Raw genomic sequence first — 27,392 nt, 5'->3', positions numbered from 1 at the left:
TGTAAGTGTGTGTCTGTGTTACTGGGTATCAGTGTATGTCTTTGTTACTTGGTGTCAGTGTCTGTCAAAATACTTGGTGTAAGTGTATGTCTTTGTTACTTGGTGTAATTGTTTGGCGTTGTTACTTGGTGTCAGTGTATGTCTGTTTTACTGGGTGTCAGTGTATTTGTATGTGACTTGGTGTCAGTGCATGTCTTTGTTACTGTTTATTCGTGTTTCTCTGTGTTCCTGGGTGTCAGTGTGTGTTTGTTTGTGTTACTGGGTGTCAGTGTGTATCTGTGACACAAGGTGTCAGTATTTAGTTTAGTTTAGAGATGCAGCACTTCAGCAGGCCCTTCTGCCCACCGAGTCAGTGCCGACCATTCACCACCAATTTATACTAATCCTACACTAATCCCGTATTCCTATCACATCCGCACCTGCTCCTATATATTTCCCTGCCACCTACCTATACTAGGGGAAATTTATGATGGACAATTAACCTATCAACCTGCACGTCTTTGGCATGGGGGAGGAAACCGGAGCACCCGGAGGAAACCCACGCAGACACAGGGAGAACTTGCAAACTCCGAGCAGGCAGTCCCCAGAATCGAACCCGGGTCGCTGGAGCTGTGAGTCTGCGGTGCTAAGCACTGCGCCAATGTGCCACATCCACCCCAGCACCCCTCCCCCCCGCCCCCCCCACAGTGTGTGCCTGTGTTACTGGGTATCAGTGTATGTCTTTGTTACTTGGTGTCAGTGTATGCCTGTGTTACTTGGTGTAAGTGCGTGTCTGTGTTACTGGGTGTCAGTGTGTGTCTGTGTTACTTGGTGTAAGTGTGTGTCTGTGTTACTGGGAATCATTGTTTGTCTTTGTTACTTGGTGTAAGTGTGTGTCTGTGTTGCTGGGTATCAGTGCATGTCTTTGTTACTTGGTGTCAGTGTATGCCTGTGTTACTTGGTGTAAGTGCGTGTCTGTGTTACTGGGTGTCAGTGTGTGTCTGTGTTACTTGGTGTAAGTGTGTGTCTGTGTTACTGGGAATCATTGTTTGTCTTTGTTACTTGGTGTAAGTGTGTGTCTGTGTTGCTGGGTATCAGTGCATGTCTTTGTTACTTGGTGTCAGTGTATGTCTGTGTTACTTGGTGTAAGTGTGTGTCTGTGTTACTGGATATCAGTGTATGACTTTGTGACTTGGTGTCAGTGTATGTCTGTGTTACTTGGTGTAAGTGCGTGTCTGTGTTACTGGGTGTCAGTGTGTGTCTGTGTTACTTGCTGTAAGTGTGTGTCTTTGTTACTTGGTGTCCTTGTGTGTCTGTGTTACTGGGTGTCAGTGTATGTCTTAGTTACTTGGTGTAAGTGTATGTCTTTGTTACTTGGTGTCCTTGTGTGTCTGTGTTACTGGGAATCAGTGTTTGTCTTTGTTACTTGGTGGAAGTGTGTGTCTGTGTTATTGGGTATCAGTGCATGTCTTTGTTACTTGGTGTCAGTGTATGTCTGTGTTACTTGGTGTAAGTGTGTGTCTGTGTTACTGGGTATCAGTGTATGACTGTGTTACTTGGTATCAGTGTATGTCTTTGTGACTTGGTGTCAGTGTATGTCTGTGTTACTTAGTGTAAGTGTGCGTCTGTGATACTGGGTATCAGTGCATGTCTTTGTTACTTGGTGTCAGTGTATGTCTGTGTTACTTGGTGCAAGTGTGTGTCTGTGTATCAGTGTATGTCTTTGTGACTTGGTGTCAGAGTATGTCTTTGTTGTTGGGTTTCAGTGTGTGTCTTTGTGACTTGGTGTCAGTGTATATCTGTGTTACTGGGGGTCAGTGTGTGTCTGTGTTACTGGGGGTCAGTGTGTTGCTGTGTTACTGGGTATCAGTGTCTGTCTTTGTTACTTGGTGTAAGTGTACGTCATTGTTACTTCGTGTCAGTGTATTTGTTTGTGACTTGGTGTCAGTGTATGTCTTTGTTACTGTTTACTAGTGTTTCTCTGTGTTACTGGGTTTCAGTGTGTGTCTGTGTTCCTGGGTATCAGTGTATGTCTTTGTGACTTGTTGTCAGTGTATGTCTTTGTTACTGGGTGTCAGTGTGTGTCTTTGTTACTTGGTGTAAGTGTGTGCCTGTTTTACTGGTTATCAGTGGATGTCTTTGTGACTTGGTGTCAGTGTGTGTCTGTGTTACTGGGTATCAGTGTATGTCTTTGTGACTTGGTATCAGTGTATGTCTTTGTTACTGGGTGTCAGTGTATGTCTGTGTTCCTGGGAGTCAGTGTATGTCTTTGTTAGTTGGTGTAATTGTGTGTCTTTGTTACTTGGTGTCCGTATATGTCTGTGTTACTGGGTGTCAGTGTATGTCTTTGTTACTGGGTGTCAGTGTATGTCTTTGTTACTTGGTGTAAGTGTGTGCCTGTTTTACTGGGTATCAGTGGATGTCTTTGTGACTTGGTGTCAGTGTGTGTCTGTGTTACTGGGTATCAGTGTATGTCTTTGTTACTTGGTGTCAGTGTATGACAAAATACTTGGTGTAAGTGTATGTCTTTGTTACTTGGTGTAATTGTCTGTCTTTGTTACTTGGTGTCAGTGTATGTCTGTGTTACTTGGTGTAAGTGTGTGTCTTTGTTACTTGGTGTAAGTGTATGTCTTTGTTACTTGGTGTCAGTGTATGCCTTTGTTACCTGGTGTCAGTGTATGTCTGTGTTACTTGGTGTGAGTGTGTGCCTGTGTTACTGGGTATCAGTGTATGTCTTTGTTACTTGGTGTCAGTGTATGTCTGTTTTACTTGGTGTAAGTGTGTGTCTTTGTTACTGGGTGTCAGTGTGTGTCTGTGTTACTTGGTGTAAGTGTGTGTCTTTGTTACTTGGTGTCCGTGTGTGTCTGTGTTACTGGGTGTCAGTGCATGTCTTTGCTACTGGGTGTCAGTGTATGTATTTGTTAATTGGTGTAAGTGTCTGTCTGTGTTACTGGGTATCAGTGTATGTCTTTGTTACTTGGTGTAAGTGTGTGTCTGTGTTACTGGGTATCAGTGTATGTCTTTGTTACTTGGTGTCAGTGTATGTCTGTGTTACTTGTTGTAACTGTGTGAATGTGTTACTGGGTATCAGTGTATGTCTTTGTGACTTGGTGTCAGTGTATGTCTTTGTTACTGGGTGTCAGTGTGTGTCTTTGTGACTTGGTGTCAGTGTATGTCTTTGTTACTTGGTGTAAGTGTATGTCTGTGTTATAGGGTATCAGTGTATGTCTTTGTTACTTGGTGTCAGTGTATGTCAAAATACTTGGTGTAAGTGTGTGTCTTTGTTACTTGGTGTAATTGTATGTCTTTGTCACTTGGTTTCAGTGTGTGTCTGTGTTACTTGGTGTAAGTGTATGTCTTTGTTCCTTGGTGTAAGTGTGTGTCTGTTTTCCTGGGTATCAGTGTCTGTCTTTGTTACTTGGTGTCAGTGTGTGTCTGTGTTACTGGGTATCAGTGTGTGTCTTTGTTACTTGGTGTCAGTGTATGTCTTTGTTACTTGGTGTAAGTGTGTGTCTGTGTAACTGGGTGTCAGTGTGTGTCTGTGTTACTGGGTATCAGTGGATGTCTTTGTTACTTGGTGTCAGTGTATGTGTTTGTGACTTGGTGTCAGTGTATGTCTTTGTTTCTGGGTGTCAGTGTATGTCTTTGTTACTTGGTGTAAGTGTGTGTTACTGTGTGGCAGTCTGTGTCTGTGACACTAGGTGTCAGTATTTACTTTAGATTAGAGATACAGCACTGAAACAGGCCCTTCGGCCCAACGAGTCTGTGCCGACCATCAACCACACATTTATACTAATCCTACAAGAATCTCATATTCCAATAACATCCCCACCGGTCCCTATATATTTCCCTACAACCTACATATACTAGGGGCAATTTATAATGGACAATTAACCTATCAACCTGCATGTGGTAGGAAACCGGAGCACCCGGAGGAAACCCACGCAGACACAGGGAGAACTTGCAAACTCCGCACAGGCAGTACCCAGAATCGAACCCGGTTCCTTGGAGCTCTGAGGCTGCAGTGCTAACCACTACGTCACTGTGCCGCCCAGTGTGTGTCTGTGTTACTGGGTGTCAGTGTATGTCTTTGTTACTTGGTGTCAGTGCAAGTCTTTGTTACTTGGTGTCATTGTATGTGTTTGTGACTTGGTGTCACTGTATGTCTTTGTTACTTGGTGTAAGTGTATGTCAAAATACTTGGTGTAAGTGTATGTATGTGATACTTGGTGTAAGTGTATGTCTTTGTTACTTGGTGTAAGTGTGCGTCTGTGTTACTTGGTATCAGAGTATGTCTTTGTTACTTGCTGTCAGTGTATGTTTTTGATACTTGGTGTAATTGTGTGTCTGTGTTACAGGGTATCAGTGTATGTCTTTGTTACTTGCTGTCAGTGTATGTCTGTGTTACTTGGTGATAAGTGCGTGTCTGTGTTACTGGGTGTCAGTGTGTGTCTGTGTTACTTGGTGTAAGTGTGTGTCTTTGTTACTTGGTGTCCTTGTGTGTCTGTGTTACTGGGTGTCAGTGTATGTCTTTGTTACTTGGTGTAAGTGTGTGTCTTTGTTACTGGGTATCAGTGTTTGTCTTTGTTACTTGGTGTAAGTGTGTGTTTGTGTTACTGGGTATCACTGCATGTCTTTGTTACTTGGGGTCAGTGCATGTCTGTGTTACTTGGTGTAAGTGTGTGTCTGTGTTACTGGGTATCAGTGTGTGTCTTTGTGACTTGGTGTCAGTGTATGTCTTTGTTACTTGGTGTCAGTGTATGTCTGTGTTACTTGGTGTCAGTGGATGTCTGTGTTTCTTGCTATAAGTGTGTGTCTGTGTATCAGTGTATGACTTTGTGACTTGGTGTCAGTGTATGTCTTTGTTACCGGGGGTCAGTGTATGTCTGTGTTACTGGGGGTCAGTGTGTGTCTGTGTTACTGGGGGTCAGTGAATGTCTTTGTTACTTTGTATCAGTGTATGTCTGTGTTACTTGGTATCAGTGTATGTCTTTGTGACTTGGTGTCAGTGTATGTCTTTGTTACTTGGTGTCAGTGTGTGTCTGTGATACTGGGTATCAGTGTATGTCTTTGTTACTTGGTGTCAGTGTATGTCTGTGTTACTTGGTGTAAGTGTGTGTCTGTGTATCAGTGTATGTCTTTGTGACTTGGTGTCAGTGTATGTCTGTGTTACTGGGGGTCAGTGTGTGTCTGTGTTACTGGGGGTCAGTGTGTTTCTGTGTTACTGGGTATCAGTGTCTGTCTTTGTTACTTGGTGTAAGTGTACGTCATTGTTACTTGGTGTCAGTGTATTTGTATGTGACTTGGTGTCAGTGCGTGTCTTTGTTACTGTTTATTCGTGTTTCTCTGTGTTCCTGGGTGTCAGTGTGTGTTTGTTTGTGTTACTGGGTGTCAGTGTGTATCTGTGACACTAGGTGTCAGTATTTAGTTTAGTTTAGAGATGCAGCACTTCAGCAGGCCCTTCTGCCCACCGAGTCTGTGCCGACCATTCACCACCAATTTATACTAATCCTACACTAATCCCGTATTCCTATCACATCCGCACCTGTTCCTATATATTTCCCTGCCACCTACCTGTACTAGGGGAAATTTATGATGGCCAATGAACCTATCAAAATGCAAGTCTATGGCATGGGGGAGGAAACCGGAGCACCCGGAGGAAACCCACGCAGACACAGGGAGAACTTGCAAACTCCGCGCAGGCAGTCCCCAGAATCGAACCCGGGTCGCTGGAGCTGTGAGTCTGCGGTGCTAAGCACTGCGCCAATGTGCCACATCCCCCCCAACACCCCTCCCCCCCGACCCCCCCACAGTGAGTGCCTGTGTTACTGGGTATCAGTGTATGTCTTTGTTACTTGGTGTCAGTGTATGTCTGTGTTACTTGGTGTAAGTGCGTGTCTGTGTTACTGGGTGTCAGTGTGTGTCTGTGTTACTTGGTGTAAGTGTGTGTCTTTGTTACTTGGTGTCCTTGTGTGTCTGTGTTACTGGGTGTCAGTGTATGTCTTTGTTACTTGGTGTAAGTGTGTGTCTGCGTTATTGGGAATCATTGTTTGTCTTTGTTACTTGGTGTAAGTGTGTGTCTTTGTTACTGGGTATCAGTGCATGTCTTTGTTACTTGGTGTCAGTGTATGTCTGTGTTACTTGGTGTAAGTGTGCGTCTGTGTTACTGGGTATCAGTGTATTACTTTGTGACTTGGTGTCAGTGTATGTCTGTGTTACTTGGTGTAAGTGCGTGTCTGTGTTACTGGGTGTCAGTGTGTGTCTGTGTTACTTGGTGTAAGTGTGTGTCTTTGTTACTTGGTGTCCTTGTGTGTCTGTGTTACTGGGTGTCAGTGTATGTCTTTGTTACTTGGTGTAAGTGTATGTCTGTGTTACTTGGTGTAAGTGCGTGTCTGTGTTACTGGGTGTCAGTGTGTGTCTGTGTTACTTGGTGTAAGTGTGTGTCTTTGTTACTTGGTGTCCTTGTGTGTCTGTGTTACTGGGTGTCAGTGTATGTCTTTGTTACTTGGTGTAAGTGTCTGTCTGTGTTACTGGGAATCAGTGTTTGTCTGTGTTACTTGGTGTAAGTGTGTGTCTGTGTTACTGGGTATCAGTGCATGTCTTTGTTAATTGGTGTCAGTGTATGTCTGTGTTACTTGGTGTAAGTGTGTGTCTGTGTTACTGGGTATCAGTGTATGACTGTGTTACTTGGTATCAGTGTATGTCTTTGTGACTTGGTGTCAGTGTATGTCTTTGTTACTTAGTGTAAGTGTGCGTCTGTGATACTGGGTATCAGTGCATGTCTTTGTTACTTGGTGTCAGTGTATGTCTGTGTTACTTGGTGCAAGTGTGTGTCTGTGTATCAGTGTATGTCTTTGTGACTTGGTGTCAGAGTATGTCTTTGTTATTGGGTTTCAGTGTGTGTCTTTGTGACTTGGTGTCAGTGTATATCTGTGTTACTGGGTGTCAGTGTGTGTCTGTGTTACTGGGGGTCAGTGTGTTGCTGTGTTACTGGGTATCAGTGTCTGTCTTTGTTACTTGGTGTAAGTGTACGTCATTGTTACTTGGTGTCAGTGTATTTGTTTGTGACTTGGTGTCAGTGTATGTCTTTGTTACTGTTTATTAGTGTTTCACTGTGTTACTGGGTTTCAGTGTGTGTCTGTGTTCCTGGGTATCAGTGTATGTCTTTGTGACTTGGTGTCAGTGTATGTCTTTGTTACTGGGTGTCAGTGTGTGTCTTTGTTACTTGGCGTAAGTGTATGTCTTTGTTACTTGGTGTCAGGGTAAGTCTTTGTTACTTGGTGTCAGGGTATGGCTTTGTTACTTGGTGTCAGTGTATGTCTGTGTTACTTGGTGTAAGTGTATGTCTTTGTTACTGGGTTTCAGTGTGTGTCTGTGTTCCTGTGTATCAGTGCATGTCTTTGCGACTTGGTGTCAGTGTATGTCTTTGTTACTGGGTGTCAGTGTGTGTCTTTGTGACTTGGTGTCAGTGTATGTCTTTGTTACTTGGTGTCAGTGTATGTCTGTGTTACTTGGTGTCAGTGTATGTCTGTGTTTCTTGGTATAAATGTGTGTCTGTGTATCAGTGTATGACTTTGTGACTTGGTGTCAGTGTATGTCTTTGTTACCGGGGGTCAGTGTATGTCTGTGTTACTGGGGGTCAGTGTGTGTCTGTGTTACTGGGGGTCAGTGTATGTCTTTGTTACTTTGTATCAGTTTATGTCTGTGTTACTTGGTATCAGTGTATGTCTTTGTGTCTTGGTGTCAGTTTATGTCTTTGTGTCTTGGTGTCAGTTTATGTCTTTGTGACTTGGTGTCAGTGTTTGTCTTTGTGACTTGGTGTCAGTGTGTGTCTGTGATACTGGGTGTCAGTGTATGTCTTTGTTACTTGGTGTCAGTGTATGTCTGTGTTACTTGGTGTAAGTGTGTGTCTGTGTATCAGTGTATGTCTTTGTGTCTTGGTGTCAGTGTATGTCTGTGTTACTGGGGGTCAGTGTGTGTCTTTGTTACTTGGTGTAAGTGTACGTCATTGTTACTTGTTGTCAGTGTATTTGTTTGTGACTTGGTGTCAGTGTATGTCTTTGTTACTGTTTATTAGTGTTTCTCTGTGTTCCTGGGTGTCAGTGTGTGTTTGTTTGTGTTACTGGGTGTCAGTGTGTATCTGTGACACTAGGTGTCAGTATTTAGTTTAGTTTAGAGATACAGCACTTCAACAGGCCCTTCTGCCCACCGAGTCTGTGCCGACCATTCACCACCAATTTATACTAATCCTACACTAATCCCGTATTCCTATCACATTCGCACCTGTCCCTATATATTTCCCTGCCACCTACCTATACTAGGGGCAATTTATGATGCCCAATGAACCTATCAACCTGCAAGTCTTTGGCATGTGGGAGGAAACCGGAGCACCCGGAGGAAACCCACGCAGACACAGGGAGAACTTGCAAACTCCGCGCAGGCAGTCCCCAGAATCGAACCCGGGTCCCTGGAGCTGTGAGTCTGCGGTGCTAAGCACTGCGCCAATGTGCCACATCCCACCCAACACCCCTTCCCCTCCCCCCCCGCCCCCCCCACAGTGTGTGCCTGTGTTACTGGGTATCAGTGTATGTCTTTGTTACTTGGTGTCAGTGTATGTCTGTGTTACTTGGTGTAAGTGTGTGTCTTTGTTACTTGGTGTCCTTGTGTGTCTGTGTTACTGGGTGTCAGTGTATGTCTTTGTTACTTGGTGTAAGTGTGTGTCTGTGTTACTGGGTATCAGTGTTTGTCTTTGTTACTTGGTGTAAGTGTGTGTCTGTGTTACTGGGTATCAGTGCATGTCTTTGTTACTTGGTGTCAGTTTATGTCTGTGTTACTTGGTGATAGTGTGGGTCTGTGTTACTGGGTATCAGTGTATGACTTTGTGACTTGCTGCCAGTGTAAATCTTTGTTACTGGGTGTCAGAGTATGTCTATGTGACTTGTTGTCAGTGTATGTTTTGTTACTTGGTGTAAGTGTGTGTCTGTGTTACTGGGTATCAGTGTATGTCTTTGTTACTTGGTGTCAGTGTATGTCAAAATACTTGGTATAAGTGTATGTCTTTGTTAATTGGTGTAATTGTCTGTCTTTGTTACTTGGTGTAAGTGTATGTCTTTATTACTTGGTGTCAGGGTATGTCTTTGTAACTTGGTGTCAGGGTATGTCTTTGTTACTTGGTGTCAGTGTATGTCTGTGTTACTTGGTGTAAGTGTGTGTCTGTGTTACTGGGTATCAGTGTATGTCTTTGTTACTGTGTGTCAGTGTGTGTCTGTGTTACTGGGTTTCAGTGTATGTCTTTGTGACTTGCTATCAGTGTATGTCTTTGTTACTGGGTTTCAGTGTGTGTCTGTGTTCCTGGGTATCAGTGTATGTCTTTGTGACTTGGTGTCAGTGTGGGTCTTTGTTACTGGGTGTCAGTGTGTGTCTTTGTGACTTGGTGTCAGTGCATGTCTTTGTTACTTTGTGTCAGTGTCTGTCTGTGTTACTTGGTGTCAGTGTATGTCTGTGATTCTTGGTATAAGTGTGTGTCTGTGTATCAGTGTATGTCTTTGTGACTTGGTGTCAATGTATGTCTTTGTTACTGGGTGTCAGTGTATGTCTGTGTTACTGGGGGTCAGTGTGTGTCTGTGTTACTGGGGGTCAGTGTATGTCTTTGTTACTTTGTATCAGTGTATGTCTGTGTTACTTGGTATGAGTGTATGTCTTTGGGACTTGGTGTCAGTGTATGTCTTTGTTACTTGGTGTAAGTGCGTGTCTGTGATACTGGGTATCAGTGCATGTCTTTGTTACGTGGTGTCAGTGTATGTCTGTGTTACTTGGTGCAAGTGTGTGTCTTTGTATCAGTGTATGTCTTTGTTACTTGGTGTCAGTGTATGTCTGTGTTACTTGTTATCTTTGTATGTCTTTGTGACTTGGTGTCAGTGTGTGTCTGTGTTACTTGGTGTCAGTGTATGTCTTTGTTACTGTTTATTAGTGCTTCTCTGAGTTACTGGGTGCCAGTGTGTGTTTGTTTGTGTTACTGTGTGTCCGTGTATGTCTTTGTTACTTGGTGTAAGAGTGTGTCTTTGTGACTTGGTGTCAGTGACTGTGTTTGTGACTTGGTGTCAGTGTATGTCTTTGTTACTTGGTGTAAGTGTGTGTCTTTGTTACTTGGTGTCAGTCTGTGTCTGTGTTCCTGGGTGTCAGTGTATGTCTTTGTGACTGTGTCTCAGTGTGTGTTACTGGGTGTCAGTGTGTGTCTGTGACAGTAGGTGTCACTATTTAGTTTAGTTTAGTTCCGAGAAGAAGCACTGAAACAGGCCCTTCGGCCCACCGAGTCTGTGCCGACCGTCAACCACCCATTTATCCTAATCCTACACTAATCCCGTATTCCTATCACATCCGCACCTGTCCCTATATATTTCCCCACTACCTACCTATACTAGGGGCAATTTATGATGGCCAATTAACCTATCAACCTGCAAGTCTTTGGCATGTGGGAGGAAACCGGAGCAACCGGAGGAAACCCACGCAGACACAGGGAGAACTTGCAAACTCCGCACAGGCAGTACCCAGAATCGAACCCGGGTCCCTGGAGCTGTGAGGCTGCGGTGCTAACCATTGCGCCAATGTGCCCCCCCCCTCCCAAGTGTGTGTCAAAATACTTGGTGCAGGTGTGTGTCTGTGTTACTTGGTGTAATTGTCTCTCTTTGTTACTTGGTGTCAGTGTATGTCTGTGTTACTTGGTGTAAGTGTGTGTCTTTGTTACTTGGTGTAAGTGTATGTCTTTGTTACTTGGTGTCAATGTATGTCTTTGTTACTTGGTGTCAGTGTATGTCTGTGTTACCTGGTGTAAGTGTGTGCCTGTGTTAGTGGGTGTCAGTGCATGTCTTTGTTACTTGGTGTCAGTGTATGTCTATGTTACTTGGTGTAAGTGTGTGTCTTTGTTACTTACTGTCCGTGTGTTTATGTATTACTGGGTATCAGTGTATGTCTTTGCTAATTGGTGTAAGTGTGTGACTGTGTTACTGGGTATCAGTGTCTGTCTTTGTTACTTGGTGTAAGTGTGTGTCTTTGTTACTGGGTATCATTGTATGTCTTTGTTAATTGGTGTCAGTGTATGTCTGTGTTACTTGGTGTAAGTGTGTGTCTGTGTTACTGGGTATCAGTGTATATCTTTGTTACGTGGTGTCAGTGTATGTCTGTGGTACTTGGTGTAAGTGTATGTCTTTGTTACTTGGTGTCAGTGTATGTCTTTGTTACTTGGTGTAAGTGTGTGTCTGTGTTACTGGGTGTCAGTGTGTGTCTGTGTTACTTGGTGTAAGTGTGTGTCTTTGTTACTTGGTGTCCGTGTGTGTCTGTGTTACTGGGTGTCAGTGTATGTCTTTGTTACTGGGTGTTAGTGTATTCTTTGTTACTTGGTGTAAGTGTGTGTCTGTGTTACTGAGTATCAGTGTCTGTCTTTGTTACTTGGTGTAAGTGTGTGTCTGTATTACTGGGTATCAGTGTATATCTTTGTTACTTGGTGTCAGTGGATGTCTGTATTACTCGGTGTAAGTGTATGTTTGTGTTACTGGGTATCAGTGTATGTCTTTGTGACTTGGTGTCAGTGTATGTCTTTGTTACTGGGTGTCAGTTTGTGTCTTTGTGAATTGGTGTCAGTGTATGTCTTTGTTACTTGGTGTAAGTGTGTGTCTGTGTTACTGGGTATCAGTGCATGTCTTTGTTACTTGGTGTAATTGTCTGTCTTTGTTACTTGGTGTCAGTGTATGTCTGTGTTACTTGGTGTAAGTGTGTGTCTTTGTTACTTGGTGTAAGTGGATGTCTTTGTTACTTGGTGTCAGTGTATGTCTTTGTTACTTGGTGTCAGTGTATGTCTGTGTTACTTGTTGTAACTGTTTGACTGTGTTACTGGGTATCAGTGTATGTCTTTGTGACTTGGTGTCAGTGTATGTCTTTGTTACTGGGTGTCACTGTGTGTCTTTGTGACTTGGTGTCAGTGTATGTCCTTGTTACTTGGTGTAAGTGTTTGTCTGTGTTACTGGGTATCAGTGTATGTCTTTGTTACTTGGTGTCAGTGTATGTCAAAATACTTGGTGTAAGTGTGTGTCTTTGTTACTGGGTGTCAGTGTGTGTCTGTGATACTTGGTGTAATTGTCTGTCTTTGTTACCTGGTGTCAGTGTATGTCTGTGTTACTTGGTGTAAGTGTGTGTCTTTGTTACTTGGTGTAAGCGTATGTCTGTGTTAAATGGTGTAAGTGTGTGTCTCTGTTACTGGGTATCAGTGTATGTCTTTGTTACTTGGTGTAAGTGAGTGTCTGTGTTACTGGGTATCAGTGTATTTCTTTGCTACTTGGTGTCAGTGTCTGTCTTTGTTACTTGGTGTAAGTGTATGTCTTTGTTACTTGGTGTCAGTGTATGTCTTTGTTACATGTTGTAAGTGTGTGTCTGTGTTACTGGGTGTTAGTGTGTGTCTGTGTTACTTGGTGTAAGTGTGTGTCTTTGTTACTTGGTGTCCGTGTGTGTTTGTGTTACTGGGTGTCAGTGTATGTCTTTGTTACTTGGTGTCAGTGTATGTCTGTGTTACTTGGTGCAAATGTGTGTCTTTGTTCCTGGGTGTCAGTGTGTGTCTGTGTCACTTGGTGTAAGTGTGTGTCTTTGTGACTGGGTGTCAGTGTATGTCTTTGTTACTTGGTGTCAGTGTATGCCTGTGTTACTTGTTGTAACTGTTTGACTGTGTTACTGGGTATCAGTGTATGTCTTTGTGACTTGGTGTCAGTGTATGTCTTTGTTACTGGGTGTCACTGTGTGTCTTTGTGACTTGGTGTCAGTGTATGTCTTTGTTACTTGGTGTAAGTGTATGTCTGTGTTACTGGGTATCAGTGTATGTCTTTGTTACTTGGTGTCTGTGTATGTCAATATACTTGGTGTAAGTGTGTGTCTTTGTTACTGGGTGTCAGTGTGTGTCTGTGTTACTTGGTGTAATTGTCTGTCTTTGTTACCTGGTGTCAGTGTATGTCTGTGTTACTTGGTGTAAGTGTGTGTCTTTGTTACTTGGTGTAAGCGTATGTCTGTGTTAAATGGTGTAAGTGTGTGTCTGTGTTACTGGGTATCAGTGTATGTCTTTGTTACTTGGTGTAAGTGAGTGTCTGTGTTACTGGGTATCAGTGTATTTCTTTGCTACTTGGTGTCAGTGTCTGTCTTTGTTACTTGGTGTAAGTGTATGACTTTGTTACTTGGTGTCAGTGTATGTCTTTGTTACATGGTGTAAGTGTGTGTCTGTGTTACTGGGTGTCAGTGTGTGTCTGTGTTACTTGGTGTAAGTGTGTGTCTTTGTTACTTGGTGTCCGTGTGTGTTTGTGTTACTGGGTGTCAGTTTATGTCTTTGTTACTTGGTGTCAGTGTATGACTTTGTTACTTGGTGTAAGTGTGAGTGTGTGTTACTGGGTATCAGTGTCTGTCTTTGTAACTTGGTGTAAGTGCATGTCTGTGTTACTGGGTATCAGTGCATGTCTTTGTTACTTGGTGTCAGTGCATGTCTGTGTTAGTTGGTGTATGTGTGTGTCTGTGTTACTGGTTATCAGTGTATGTCTTTGTTACTTGGTGTAAGTGTGTGCCTGTGTTACTGGGTGTCAGTGTGTGTCTGTGTTACTTGGTGCAAGTGTGTGTCGTTGTTACTTGGAGTCCGTGTGTGTCTGTGTTACTGGGTGTCAGTTTATGTCTTTGTTACTTGGTGTCAGCGTATGTCTTTCTTACTTGGTGTCAATGTGTGCCTGTGTTACTGGGTATCAGTGTCTGTCTTTGTTACTTGGTGTCAGTGTATGACAAAATACTTGGTGTAAGTGTATGTCTTTGTTACTTGGTGTAATTGTCTGTCTTTGTTATTTGGTGTCAGTGTATGTCTGTGTTACTTGGTGTAAGTGTGTGGCTTTGTTACTTGGTGTAAGTGTGTGTCTGTGTTACCGAGTATCAGTGTATATCTTTGAACGTGGTGTCAGTGTATGTCTGTGGTACTTGGTGTAAGTGTATGTCTTTGTTACTTGGTGTCAGTGTATGTCTTTGTTACTTGGTGTAAGTGTATGTCTGTGTTACCGGGTGTCAGTGTGTGTCTGTGTTACTTGGTGTAAGTGTGTGTCTTTGTTACTTGGTGTCCGTGTGTGTCTGTGTTACTGAGTGTCAGTGTATGTCTTTGTTACTGGGTGTTAGTGTATTCTTTGTTACTTGGTGTAAGTGTGTGTCTGTGTTACTGAGTATCAGTGTCTGTCTTTGTTACTTGGTGTAAGTGTGTGTCTGTGTTACTGGGTATCAGTGTATATCTTTGTTACTTGGTGTCAGTGGATGTCTGTATTACTTGGTGTAAGTGTATGTTTGTGTTACTGGGTATCAGTGTATGTCTTTGTGACTTGGCGTCAGTGTATGTCTTTGTTACTGGGTGTCAGTTTGTGTCTTTGTGAATTGGTGTCAGTGTATGTCTTTGTTACTTGGTGTAAGTGTGTGTCTGTGTTACTGGGTATCAGTGCATGTCTTTGTTACTTGGTGTAATTGTCTGTCTTTGTAACTTGGTGTCAGTGTATGTCTGTGTTACTTGGTGTAAGTGTGTGTCTTTGTTACTTGGTGTAAGTGGATGTCTTTGTTACTTGGTGTCAGTGTATGTCTTTGTTACTTGGTGTCAGTGTATGTCTGTGTTACTTGGTGTAAGTGTGTGCCTGTGTTACTGGGTATCAGTGTATGTCTTTGTTACTTGGTGTCAGCGTATGTCTGTGTTACTTGGTGCAAGTGTGTGTCTTTGTTACTGGGTGTCAGTGTGTGTCTCTTTTACTTGGTGTAAGTGTGCGTCTTTGTGACTGGGTGTCAGTGTATGTCTTTGTTACTTGGTGTCAGTGTATGCCTGTGTTACTTGTTGTAACTGTTTGACTGTGTTACTGGGTATCAGTGTATGTCTTTGTGACTTGGTGTCAGTGTATGTCTTTGTTACTGGGTGTCACTGTGTGTCTTTGTGACTTGGTGTCAGTGTATGTCTTTGTTACTTGGTGTAAGTGTATGTCTGTGTTACTGGGTATCAGTGTATGTCTTTGTTACTTGGTGTCAGTGTATGTCAAAATACTAGGTGTAAGTGTGTGTCTTTGTTACTGGGTGTCAGTGTGTGTCTGTGTTACTTGATGTAATTGTCTGTCTTTGTTACCTGGTGTCAGTGTATGTCTGTGTTACTTGGTGTAAGTGTGTGTCTTTGTTACTTGGTGTAAGCGTATGTCTGTGTTAAATGGTGTAAGTGTGTGTCTGTGTTACTGGGTATCAGTGTATGTCTTTGTTACTTGGTGTAAGTGAGTGTCTGTGTTACTGGGCATCAGTGTATTTCTTTGCTATTTGGTGTCAGTGTCTGTCTTTGTTACTTGCTGTAAGTGTATGTCTTTGTTACTTGGTGTCAGTGTATGTCTTTGTTACATGGTGTAAGTGTGTGTCTTTGTTACTGGGTGTCAGTGTGTGTCTGTGTTACTTGGTGTAAGTGTGTGTCTTTGTTACTTGGTGTCCGTGTGTGTTTGTGTTACTGGGTGTCAGTTTATGTCTTTGTTACTTGGTGTCAGTGTATGACTTTGTTACTTGGTGTAAGTGTGAGTGTGTGTTACTGGGTATCAGTGTCTGTCTTTGTAACTTGGTGGAAGTGCATATCTGTGTTCCTGGGTATCAGTGCATGTCTTTGTTACTTGGTGTCAGTGCATGTCTGTGTTAGTTGGTGTATGTGTGTGTCTGTGTTACTGGGTATCAGCGTATGTCTTTGTAACTTGGTGTCAGTGTGTGCCTGTGTTACTGGGTATCAGTGTATGTCTTTGTTACTTGGTGTCAGTGTATGTCTTTGTTACTTGGTGTAAGTGTATGTCTTTGTTACTTGGTGTCAGTGCATGTCTTTGTTACTTGGTGTAAGTGTGTGCCTGTGTTACTGGGTGTCAGTGTGTGTCTGTGTTACTTGGTGTAAGTGTGTGTCGTTGTTACTTGGAGTCCGTGTGTGTCTGTGTTACTGGGTGTCAGTTTATGTCTTTGTTACTTGGTGTAAGTGTATGTCTGTGTTACTGGGTATCAGTGTATGTCTTTGTAACTTGGTGTCAGTGTATGTCAAAATACTTGGTGTAAGTGTGTGTCTTTGTTACTGGGTGTCAGTGTGTGTCTGTGATACTTGGTGTAATTGTCTGTCTTTGTTACCTGGTGTCAGTGTATGTCTGTGTTACTTGGTGTAAGTGTGTGTCTTTGTTACTTGGTGTAAGCGTATGTCTGTGTTAAATGGTGTAAGTGTGTGTCTCTGTTACTGGGTATCAGTGTATGTCTTTGTTACTTGGTGTAAGTGAGTGTCTGTGTTACTGGGTATCAGTGTATTTCTTTGCTACTTGGTGTCAGTGTCTGTCTTTGTTACTTGGTGTAAGTGTATGTCTTTGTTACTTGGTGTCAGTGTATGTCTTTGTTACATGGTGTAAGTGTGTGTCTGTGTTACTGGGTGTTAGTGTGTGTCTGTGTTACTTGGTGTAAGTGTGTGTCTTTGTTACTTGGTGTCCGTGTGTGTTTGTGTTACTGGGTGTCAGTGTATGTCTTTGTTACTTGGTGTAAGTGAGTGTCTGTGTTACTGGGTATCAGTGTATTTCTTTGCTACTTGGTGTCAGTGTCTGTCTTTGTTACTTGGTGTAAGTGTATGTCTTTGTTACTTGGTGTCAGTGTATGTCTTTGTTACATGGTGTAAGTGTGTGTCTGTGTTACTGGGTGTCAGTGTATGTCTGTGTTACTTGGTGCAAGTGTGTGTCTTTGTTACTGGGTGTCAGTGTGTGTCTGTGTCACTTGGTGTAAGTGTGTGTCTTTGTGACTGGGTGTCAGTGTATGTCTTTGTTACTTGGTGTCAGTGTATGCCTGTGTTACTTGTTGTAACTGTTTGACTGTGTTACTGGGTATCAGTGTATGTCTTTGTGACTTGGTGTCAGTGTATGTCTTTGTTACTGGGTGTCACTGTGTGTCTTTGTGACTTGGTGTCAGTGTATGTCTTTGTTACTTGGTGTAAGTGTATGTCTGTGTTACTGGGTATCAGTGTATGTCTTTGTTACTTGGTGTCTGTGTATGTCAATATACTTGGTGTAAGTGTGTGTCTTTGTTACTGGGTGTCAGTGTGTGTCTGTGTTACTTGGTGTAATTGTCTGTCTTTGTTACCTGGTGTCAGTGTATGTCTGTGTTACTTGGTGTAAGTGTGTGTCTTTGTTACTTGGTGTAAGCGTATGTCTGTGTTAAATGGTGTAAGTGTGTGTCTGTGTTACTGGGTATCAGTGTATGTCTTTGTTACTTGGTGTAAGTGAGTGTCTGTGTTACTGGGTATCAGTGTATTTCTTTGCTACTTGGTGTCAGTGTCTGTCTTTGTTACTTGGTGTAAGTGTATGACTTTGTTACTTGGTGTCAGTGTATGTCTTTGTTACATGGTGTAAGTGTGTGTCTGTGTTACTGGGTGTCAGTGTGTGTCTGTGTTACTTGGTGTAAGTGTGTGTCTTTGTTACTTGGTGTCCGTGCGTGTTTGTGTTACTGGGTGTCAGTTTATGTCTTTGTTACTTGGTGTCAGTGTATGACTTTGTTACTTGGTGTAAGTGTGAGTGTGTGTTACTGGGTATCAGTGTCTGTCTTTGTAACTTGGTGTAAGTGCATGTCTGTGTTACTGGGTATCAGTGCATGTCTTTGTTACTTGGTGTCAGTGCATGTCTGTGTTAGCTGGTGTATGTGTGTGTCTGTGTTACTGGTTATCAGTGTATGTCTTTGTTACTTGGTGTAAGTGTGTGCCTGTGTTACTGGGTGTCAGTGTGTGTCTGTGTTACTTGGTGCAAGTGTGTGTCGTTGTTACTTGGAGTCCGTGTGTGTCTGTGTTACTGGGTGTCAGTTTATGTCTTTGTTACTTGGTGTCAGCGTATGTCTTTCTTACTTGGTGTCAATGTGTGCCTGTGTTACTGGGTATCAGTGTCTGTCTTTGTTACTTGGTGTCAGTGTATGACAAAATACTTGGTGTAAGTGTATGTCTTTGTTACTTGGTGTAATTGTCTGTCTTTGTTATTTGGTGTCAGTGTATGTCTGTGTTACTTGGTGTAAGTGTGTGGCTTTGTTACTTGGTGTAAGTGTGTGTCTGTGTTACCGAGTATCAGTGTATATCTTTGAACGTGGTGTCAGTGTATGTCTGTGGTACTTGGTGTAAGTGTATGTCTTTGTTACTTGGTGTCAGTGTATGTCTTTGTTACTTGGTGTAAGTGTATGTCTGTGTTACCGGGTGTCAGTGTGTGTCTGTGTTACTTGGTGTAAGTGTGTGTCTTTGTTACTTGGTGTCCGTGTGTGTCTGTGTTACTGAGTGTCAGTGTATGTCTTTGTTACTGGGTGTTAGTGTATTCTTTGTTACTTGGTGTAAGTGTGTGTCTGTGTTACTGAGTATCAGTGTCTGTCTTTGTTACTTGGTGTAAGTGTGTGTCTGTGTTACTGGGTATCAGTGTATATCTTTGTTACTTGGTGTCAGTGGATGTCTGTATTACTTGGTGTAAGTGTATGTTTGTGTTACTGGGTATCAGTGTATGTCTTTGTGACTTGGTGTCAGTGTATGTCTTTGTTACTGGGTGTCAGTTTGTGTCTTTGTGAATTGGTGTCAGTGTATGTCTTTGTTACTTGGTGTAAGTGTGTGTCTGTGTTACTGGGTATCAGTGCATGTCTTTGTTACTTGGTGTAATTGTCTGTCTTTGTAACTTGGTGTCAGTGTATGTCTGTGTTACTTGGTGTAAGTGTGTGTCTTTGTTACTTGGTGTAAGTGGATGTCTTTGTTACTTGGTGTCAGTGTATGTCTTTGTTACTTGGTGTCAGTGTATGTCTGTGTTACTTGGTGTAAGTGTGTGCCTGTGTTACTGGGTATCAGTGTATGTCTTTGTTACTTGGTGTCAGCGTATGTCTGTGTTACTTGGTGCAAGTGTGTGTCTTTGTTACTGGGTGTCAGTGTGTGTCTCTGTTACTTGGTGTAAGTGTGCGTCTTTGTGACTGGGTGTCAGTGTATGTCTTTGTTACTTGGTGTCAGTGTATGCCTGTGTTACTTGTTGTAACTGTTTGACTGTGTTACTGGGTATCAGTGTATGTCTTTGTGACTTGGTGTCAGTGTATGTCTTTGTTACTGGGTGTCACTGTGTGTCTTTGTGACTTGGTGTCAGTGTATGTCTTTGTTACTTGGTGTAAGTGTATGTCTGTGTTACTGGGTATCAGTGTATGTCTTTGTTACTTGGTGTCAGTGTATGTCAAAATATTAGGTGTAAGTGTGTGTCTTTGTTACTGGGTGTCAGTGTGTGTCTGTGTTACTTGATGTAATTGTCTGTCTTTGTTACCTGGTGTCAGTGTATGTCTGTGTTACTTGGTGTAAGTGTGTGTCTTTGTTACTTGGTGTAAGCGTATGTCAGTGTTAAATGGTGTAAGTGTGTGTCTGTGTTACTGGGTATCAGTGTATTTCTTTGCTACTTGGTGTCAGTGTCTGTCTTTGTTACTTGCTGTAAGTGCATGTCTTTGTTACTTGGTGTCAGTGTATGTCTTTGTTACATGGTGTAGGTGTGTGTCTTTGTTACTGGGTGTCAGTGTGTGTCTGTGTTACTTGGTGTAAGTGTGTGTCTTTGTTACTTGGTGTCCGTGTGTGTTTGTGTTACTGGGTGTCAGTTTATGTCTTTGTTACTTGGTGTCAGTGTATGACTTTGTTACTTGGTGTAAGTGTGAGTGTGTGTTACTGGGTATCAGTGTCTGTCTTTGTAACTTGGTGGAAGTGCATATCTGTGTTCCTGGGTATCAGTGCATGTCTTTGTTACTTGGTGTCAGTGCATGTCTGTGTTAGTTGGTGTATGTGTGTGTCTGTGTTACTGGGTATCAGCGTATGTCTTTGTAACTTGGTGTCAGTGTGTGCCTGTGTTACTGGGTATCAGTGTATGTCTTTGTTACTTGGTGTCAGTGTATGTCTTTGTTACTTGGTGTAAGTGTATGTCTTTGTTACTTGGTGTCAGTGCATGTCTTTGTTACTTGGTGTAAGTGTGTGCCTGTGTTACTGGGTGTCAGTGTGTGTCTGTGTTACTTGGTGTAAGTGTGTGTCGTTGTTACTTGGAGTCCGTGTGTGTCTGTGTTACTGGGTGTCAGTTTATGTCTTTGTTACTTGGTGTCAGTGTTTGTCTTTCTTACTTGGTGTAAGTGTGTGCCTGTGTTACTGGGTATAAGTGTCTGTCTTTGTTACTTGGTGTCAGTGTATGACAAAATACTTGGTGTAAGTGTATGTCTTTGTTACTTGGTGTAATTGTCTGTCTTTGTTACTTGGTGTCAGTGTATGTCTGTGTTACTTGGTGTAAGTGTGTGTCTTTGTTACTTGGTGTAAGTGTATGTCTTTGTTACTTGGTGTCAGTGTATGCCTTTGTTACCTGGTGTCAGTGTATGTCTGTGTTACTTGGTGTGAGTGTGTGCCTGTGTTACTGGGTATCAGTGTATGTCTTTGTTACTTGGTGTCAGTGTATGTCTGTTTTACTTGGTGTAAGTGTGTGTCTTTGTTACTGGGTGTCAGTGTGTGTCTGTGTTACTTGGTGTAAGTGTGTGTCTTTGTTACTTGGTGTCCGTGTGTGTCTGTGTTACTGGGTGTCAGTGCATGTCTTTGCTACTGGGTGTCAGTGTATTTCTTTGTTAATTGGTGTAAGTGTCTGTCTTTGTTACTGGGTATCAGTGTCTGTCTTTGTTACTTGGTGTAAGTGTGTGTCTGTGTTACTGGGTATCACTGTATATCTTTGTTACTTGGTGTCAGTGGATGTCTGTATTACTTGGTGTAAGTGTATGTTTGTGTTACTGGGTATCAGTGTAGGTCTTTGTGACTTGGTGTCCGTGTATGTCTTTGTTACTGAGTGTCAGTTTGTGTCTTTGTGAATTGGTTTCAGTGTATGACTTTGTTACTTGGTGTAAGTGTGAGTGTGTGTTACTGGGTATCAGTGTCTGTCTTTGTAACTAGGTGTAAGTGCATGTCTGTGTTACTGGGTATCAGTGCATGTCTTTGTTACTTGGTGTCAGTGCATGTCTGTGTTAGTTGGTGTATGTGTGTGTCTGTGTTACTGGTTATCAGTGTATGTCTTTGTTACTTGGTGTAAGTGTGTGCCTGTGTTACTGGGTGTCAGTGTGTGTCTGTGTTACTTGGTGTAAGTGTGTGTCGTTGTTACTTGGAGTCCGTGTGTGTCTGTGTTACTGGGTGTCAGTTTATATCTTTGTTACTTGGTGTCAGCGTATGTCTTTCTTACTTGGTGTCAATGTGTGCCTGTGTTACTGGGTATCAGTGTCTGTCTTTGTTACTTGGTGTCAGTGTATGACAAAATACTTGGTGTAAGTGTATGTCTTTGTTACTTGGTGTAATTGTCTGTCTTTGTTATTTGGTGTCAGTGTATGTCTGTGTTACTTGGTGTAAGTGTGTGGCTTTGTTACTTGGTGTAAGTGTGTGTCTGTGTTACTGGGTATCAGTGTATATCTTTGTTACGTGGTGTCAGTGTATGTCTGTGGTACTTGGTGTAAGTGTATGTCTTTGTTACTTGGTGTCAGTGTATGTCTTTGTTACTTGGTGTAAGTGTATGTCTGTGTTACCGGGTGTCAGTGTGTGTCTGTGTTACTTGGTGTAAGTGTGTGTCTTTGTTACTTGGTGTCCGTGTGTGTCTGTGTTTCTGAGTGTCAGTGTATGTCTTTGTTACTGGGTGTTAGTGTATTCTTTGTTACTTGGTGTAAGTGTGTGTCTGTGTTACTGAGTATCAGTGTCTGTCTTTGTTACTTGGTGTAAGTGTGTGTCTGTGTTACTGGGTATCAGTGTATATCTTTGTTACTTGGTGTCAGTGGATGTCTGTATTACTTGGTGTAAGTGTATGTTTGTGTTACTGGGTATCAGTGTATGTCTTTGTGACTTGGTGTCAGTGTATGTCTTTGTTACTGGGTGTCAGTTTGTGTCTTTGTGAATTGGTGTCAGTGTATGACTTTGTTACTTGGAGTAAGTGTGTGTCTGTGTTACTGGGTATCAGTGCATGTCTTTGTTACTTGGTGTAATTGTCTGTCTTTGTAACTTGGTGTCAGTGTATGTCTGTGTTAATTGGTGTAAGTGTGTGTCTTTGTTACTTGGTGTAAGTGGATGTCTTTGTTACTTGGTGTCAGTGTATGTCTTTGTTACTTGGTGTCAGTGTATGTCTGTGTTACTTGGTGTAAGTGTGTGCCTGTGTTACTGGGTATCAGTGTATGTCTTTGTTACTTGGTGTCAGCGTAAGTCTGTGTTACTTGGTGCAAGTGTGTGTCTTTGTTACTGGGTGTCAGTGTGTGTCTGTGTTACTTGCTGTAAGTGTGCGTCTTTGTGACTGGGTGTCAGTGTATGTCTTTGTTACTTGGTGTCAGTGTATGCCTGTGTTACTTGTTGTAACTGTTTGACTGTGTTACTGGGTATCAGTGTATGTCTTTGTGACTTGGTGTCAGTGTATGTCTTTGTTACTGGGTGTCACTGTGTGTCTTTGTGACTTGGTGTCAGTGTATGTCTTTGTTACTTGGTGTAAGTGTATGTCTGTGTTACTGGGTATCAGTGTATGTCTTTGTTACTTGGTGTCAGTGTATGTCAAAATACTTGGTGTAAGTGTGTGTCTTTGTTACTGGGTGTCAGTGTCTGTCTGTGTTACTTGGTGTAATTGTCTGTCTTTGTTACCTGGTGTCAGTGTATGTCTGTGTTACTTGGTGTAAGTGTGTGTCTTTGTTACTTGGTGTAAGCGTATGTCTGTGTTAAATGGTGTAAGTGTGTGTCTGTGTTACTGGGTATCAGTGTATGTCTTTGTTACTTGGTGTCAGTGTATGCCTTTGTTACCTGGTGTCAGTGTATGTCTGTGTTACTTGGTGTGAGTGTGTGCCTGTGTTACTGGGTATCAGTGTATGTCTTTGTTACTTGGTGTCAGTGTATGTCTGTTTTACTTGGTGTAAGTGTGTGTCTTTGTTACTGGGTGTCAGTGTGTGTCTGTGTTACTTGGTGTAAGTGTGTGTCTTTGTTACTTGGTGTCCGTGTGTGTCTGTGTTACTGGGTGTCAGTGCATGTCTTTGTTACTGGGTATCAGTGTATTTCTTTGTTAATTGGTGTAAGTGTCTGTCTGTGTTACTGGGTATCAGTGTCTGTCTTTGTTACTTGGTGTAAGTGTGTGTCTGTGTTACTGGGTATCAGTGTATATCTTTGTTACTTGGTGTCAGTGGATGTCTGTCTTACTTGGTGTAAGTGTATGTTTGTGTTACTGGGTATCAGTGTATGTCTTTGTGACTTGGTGTCAGTGTATGTCTTTGTTACTGGGTGTCAGTTTGTGTCTTTGTGAATTGGTGTCAGTGTATGTCTTTGTTACTTGGTGTAAGTGTGTGTCTGTGTTACTGGGTATCAGTGCATGTCTTTGTTACTTGGTGTAATTGTCTGTCTTTGTAACTTGGTGTCAGTGTATGTCTGTGTTACTTGGTGTAAGTGTGTGTCTTTGTTACTTGGTGTAAGTGGATGTCTTTGTTACTTCTTGTCAGTGTATGTCTTTGTTACTTGGTGTCAGTGTATGTCTGTGTTACTTGGTGTAAGTGTGTGCCTGTGTTACTGGGTATCAGTGTATGTCTTTGTTACTTGGTGTCAGTGTATGTCTGTGTTACTTGTTGCAAGGGTGTGTCTTTGTTACTGGGTGTCAGTGTATGTCTTTGTTACTTGGTGTCAGTGTATGCCTGTGTTACTTGTTGTAACTGTTTGACTGTGTTACTGGGTATCAGTGTGTGTCTTTGTGACTTGGTGTCAGTGTATGTCTTTGTTACTGGGTGTTACTGTGTGTCTTTGTGACTTGGTGTCAGTGCATGTCTTTGTTACTGGGTGTCAGTTTGTGTCTTTGTAAATTGGTGTCAGTGTATGTCTTTGTTACTTGGTGTAAGTGTGTGTCTGTGTTACTGGGTATCAGTGCATGTCTTTGTTACTTGGTGTAATTGTCTGTCTTTGTACCTTGGTGTCAGTGTATGTCTGTGTTACTTGGTGTAAGTGTGTGTCTTTGTTACTTGGTGTAAGTGGATGTCTTTGTTACTTCTTGTCAGTGTATGTCTTTGTTACTTGGTGTCAGTGTATGTCTGTGTTACTTGGTGTAAGTGTGTGCCTGTGTTACTGGGTATCAGTGTATGTCTTTGTTACTTGGTGTCAGTGTATGTCTGTGTTACTTGTTGCAAGTGTGTGTCTTTGTTACTGGGTGTCAGTGTATGTCTTTGTTACTTGGTGTCAGTGTATGCCTGTGTTACTTGTTGTAACTGTTTGACTGTGTTACTGGGTATCAGTGTATGTCTTTGTGACTTGGTGTCAGTGTATGTCTTTGTTACTGGGTGTCACTGTGTGTCTTTGTGACTTGGTGTCAGTGTATGTCTTTGTTACTTGGTGTAAGTGTATGTCTGTGTTACTGGGTATCAGTGTATGTCTTTGTTACTTGTTGTCAGTGTATGTCAAAATACTTGATGTAAGTGTGTGCCTTTGTTACTGGGTGTCAGTGTGTGTCTTTGTTACTTGGTGTAATTGTCTGTCTTTGTTACCTGGTGTCAGTGTATGTCTGTGTTACTTGGTGTAAGTGTGTGTCTTTGTTACTTGGTGTAAGCGTACGTCTTTGTTAAATGGTGTAAGTGTGTGTCTGTGTTACTGGGTATCAGTGTATGTCTTTGTTACTTGATGTAAGTGAGTGTCTGTGTTACTGGGTATCAGTGTATTTCTTTGCTACTTGCTGTCAGTGTCTGTCTTTGTTACATGGTGTAAGTGTGTGTCTGTGTTACTGGGTGTCAGTGTGTGTCTGTGTTACTTGGTGTAAGTGTGTGTCTTTGTTACTTGGTGTCCGTGTATGTCTTTGTTACATGGTGTAAGTGTGTGTCTGTGTTACTGGGTGTCAGTGTGTGTCTGTGTTACTTGGTGTAAGTGTGTGTCTTTGTTACTTGGTGTCCGTGTGTGCTTGTGTTACTGGGTGTCAGTTTATGTCTTTGTTACTTGGTGTCAGTGTATGACTTTGTTACTTGGTGTAAGTGTGACTGTGTGTTACTGGGTATCAGTGTCTGTCTTTGTAACTTGGTGTAAGTGCATGTCTGTGTTACTGGGTATCAGTGCATGTCTTTGTTACTTGGTGTCAGTGCATGTCTGTGTTACTGGGTATCAGTGTATGTCTTTGTTACTTGGTGTCAGTGTATGTCTTTGTTACTTGGTGTCAGTGTATGTCTCTTTTACTTGGTGCAAGTGTGTGTCTTTGTTACTGGGTGTCAGTGTGTGTCTGTGTTACTTGGTGTAAGTGTGTGTCTTTGTTACTTGGTGTCCGTGTGTGTCTGTGTTACTGGGTGTCAGTGCATGTCTTTGTTACTGGGTGTCAGTGTATGTCTTTGTTAATTGGTGTAAGTGTCTGTCTGTGTTACTGGGTATCAGTGTCTGTCTTTGTTACTTGGTGTAAGTGTGTGTCTGTGTTACTGGGTATCAGTTTATATCTTTGTTACTTGGTGTCAGTGGATGTCTGTATTACTTGGTGTAAGTGCATGTCTGTGTTACTGGGTATCAGTGTATGTCTTTGTGACTTGGTGTCAGTGTATGTCTTTGTTACTGGGTGTCAGTTTGTGTCATTGTGAATTGGTGTCAGTGTATGTCTTTGTTACTTGGTGTAAGTGTGTGTCTGTGTTACTGGGTATCAGTGCATGTCTTTGTTACTTGGTGTAATTGTCTGTCTTTGTAACCTGGTGTCAGTGTCTGTCTGTGTTACTTGGTGTAAGTGTGTGTCTTTGTTACTTGGTGTAAGTGGATGTCTTTGTTACTTCTTGTCAGTGTATGTCTTTGTTACTTGGTGTCAGTGTATGTCTGTGTTACTTGGTGTAAGTGTGTGCCTGTGTTACTGGGTATCAGTGTATGTCTTTGTTACTTGGTGTCAGTGTATGTCTGTGTTACCCGGTGTAAGTGCGTGTCTGTGTTACAAGGTATCAGTGTATGTCTTTGTTACTTCGTGTCAGTGTATGTCTGTGTTACTTGGTGTAAGTGTGTGTCTTTGTTACTTGGTGTAAGTGGATGTCTTTGTTACTTCTTGTCAGTGTATGTCTTTGTTACTTGGTGTCAGTGTATGTCTGTGTTACTTGGTGTAAGTGTGTGCCTGTGTTACTGGGTATCAGTGTATGTCTTTGTTACTTGGTGTCAGTGTATGTCTGTGTTACTTGTTGCAAGTGTGTGTCTTTGTTACTGGGTGTCAGTGTATGTCTTTGTTACTTGGTGTCAGTGTATGCCTGTGTTACTTGTTGTAACTGTTTGACTGTGTTACTGGGTATCAGTGTATGTCTTTGTGACTTGGTGTCAGTGTATGTCTTTGTTACTGGGTGTCACTGTGTGTCTTTGTGACTTGGTGTCAGTGTATGTCTTTGTTACTTGGTGTAAGTGTATGTCTGTGTTACTGGGTATCAGTGTATGTCTTTGTTACTTGTTGTCAGTGTATGTCAAAATACTTGGTGTAAGTGTGTGCCTTTGTTACTGGGTGTCAGTGTGTGTCTTTGTTACTTGGTGTAATTGTCTGTCTTTGTTACCTGGTGTCAGTGTATGTCTGTGTTACTTGGTGTAAGTGTGTGTCTTTGTTACTTGGTGTAAGCGTACGTCTGTGTTAAATGGTGTAAGTGTGTGTCTGTGTTACTGGGTATCAGTGTATGTCTTTGTTACTTGATGTAAGTGAGTGTCTGTGTTACTGGGTATCAGTGTATTTCTTTGCTACTTGGTGTCAGTGTCTGTCTTTGTTACTTGGTGTATGTGTATGTCTTTGTTACTTGGTGTCAGTGTATGTCTTTGTTACATGGTGTAAGTGTGTGTCTGTGTTACTGGGTGTCAGTGTGTGTCTGTGTTACTTGGTGTCAGTGTATGACTTTGTTACTTGGTGTAAGTGTGACTGTGTGTTACTGGGTATCAGTGTCTGTCTTTGTAACTTGGTGTAAGTGCATGTCTGTGTTACTGGGTATCAGTGCATGTCTTTGTTACTTGGTGTCAGTGCATGTCTGTGTTACTGGGTATCAGTGTATGTCTTTGTTACTTGGTGTCAGTGTATGTCTTTGTTACTTGGTGTCAGTGTATGTCTGTTTTACTTGGTGCAAGTGTGTGTCTTTGTTACTGGGTGTCAGTGTGTGTCTGTGTTACTTGGTGTAAGTGTGTGTCTTTGTTACTTGGTGTCCGTGTGTGTCTGTGTTACTGGGTGTCAGTGCATGTCTTTGTTACTGGGTGTCAGTGTATGTCTTTGTTAATTGGTGTAAGTGTCTGTCTGTGTTACTGGGTATCAGTGTCTGTCTTTGTTACTTGGTGTAAGTGTGTGTCTGTGTTACTGGGTATCAGTTTATATCTTTGTTACTTGGTATCAGTGGATGTCTGTATTACTTGGTGTAAGTGTATGTCTGTG

Source organism: Heterodontus francisci, unplaced genomic scaffold (genome assembly GCF_036365525.1).
Source record: "Heterodontus francisci isolate sHetFra1 unplaced genomic scaffold, sHetFra1.hap1 HAP1_SCAFFOLD_56, whole genome shotgun sequence".
Taxonomy (NCBI): Eukaryota; Metazoa; Chordata; class Chondrichthyes; order Heterodontiformes; family Heterodontidae; genus Heterodontus; species Heterodontus francisci.
This window is presented reverse-complemented; position numbering follows the sequence as displayed.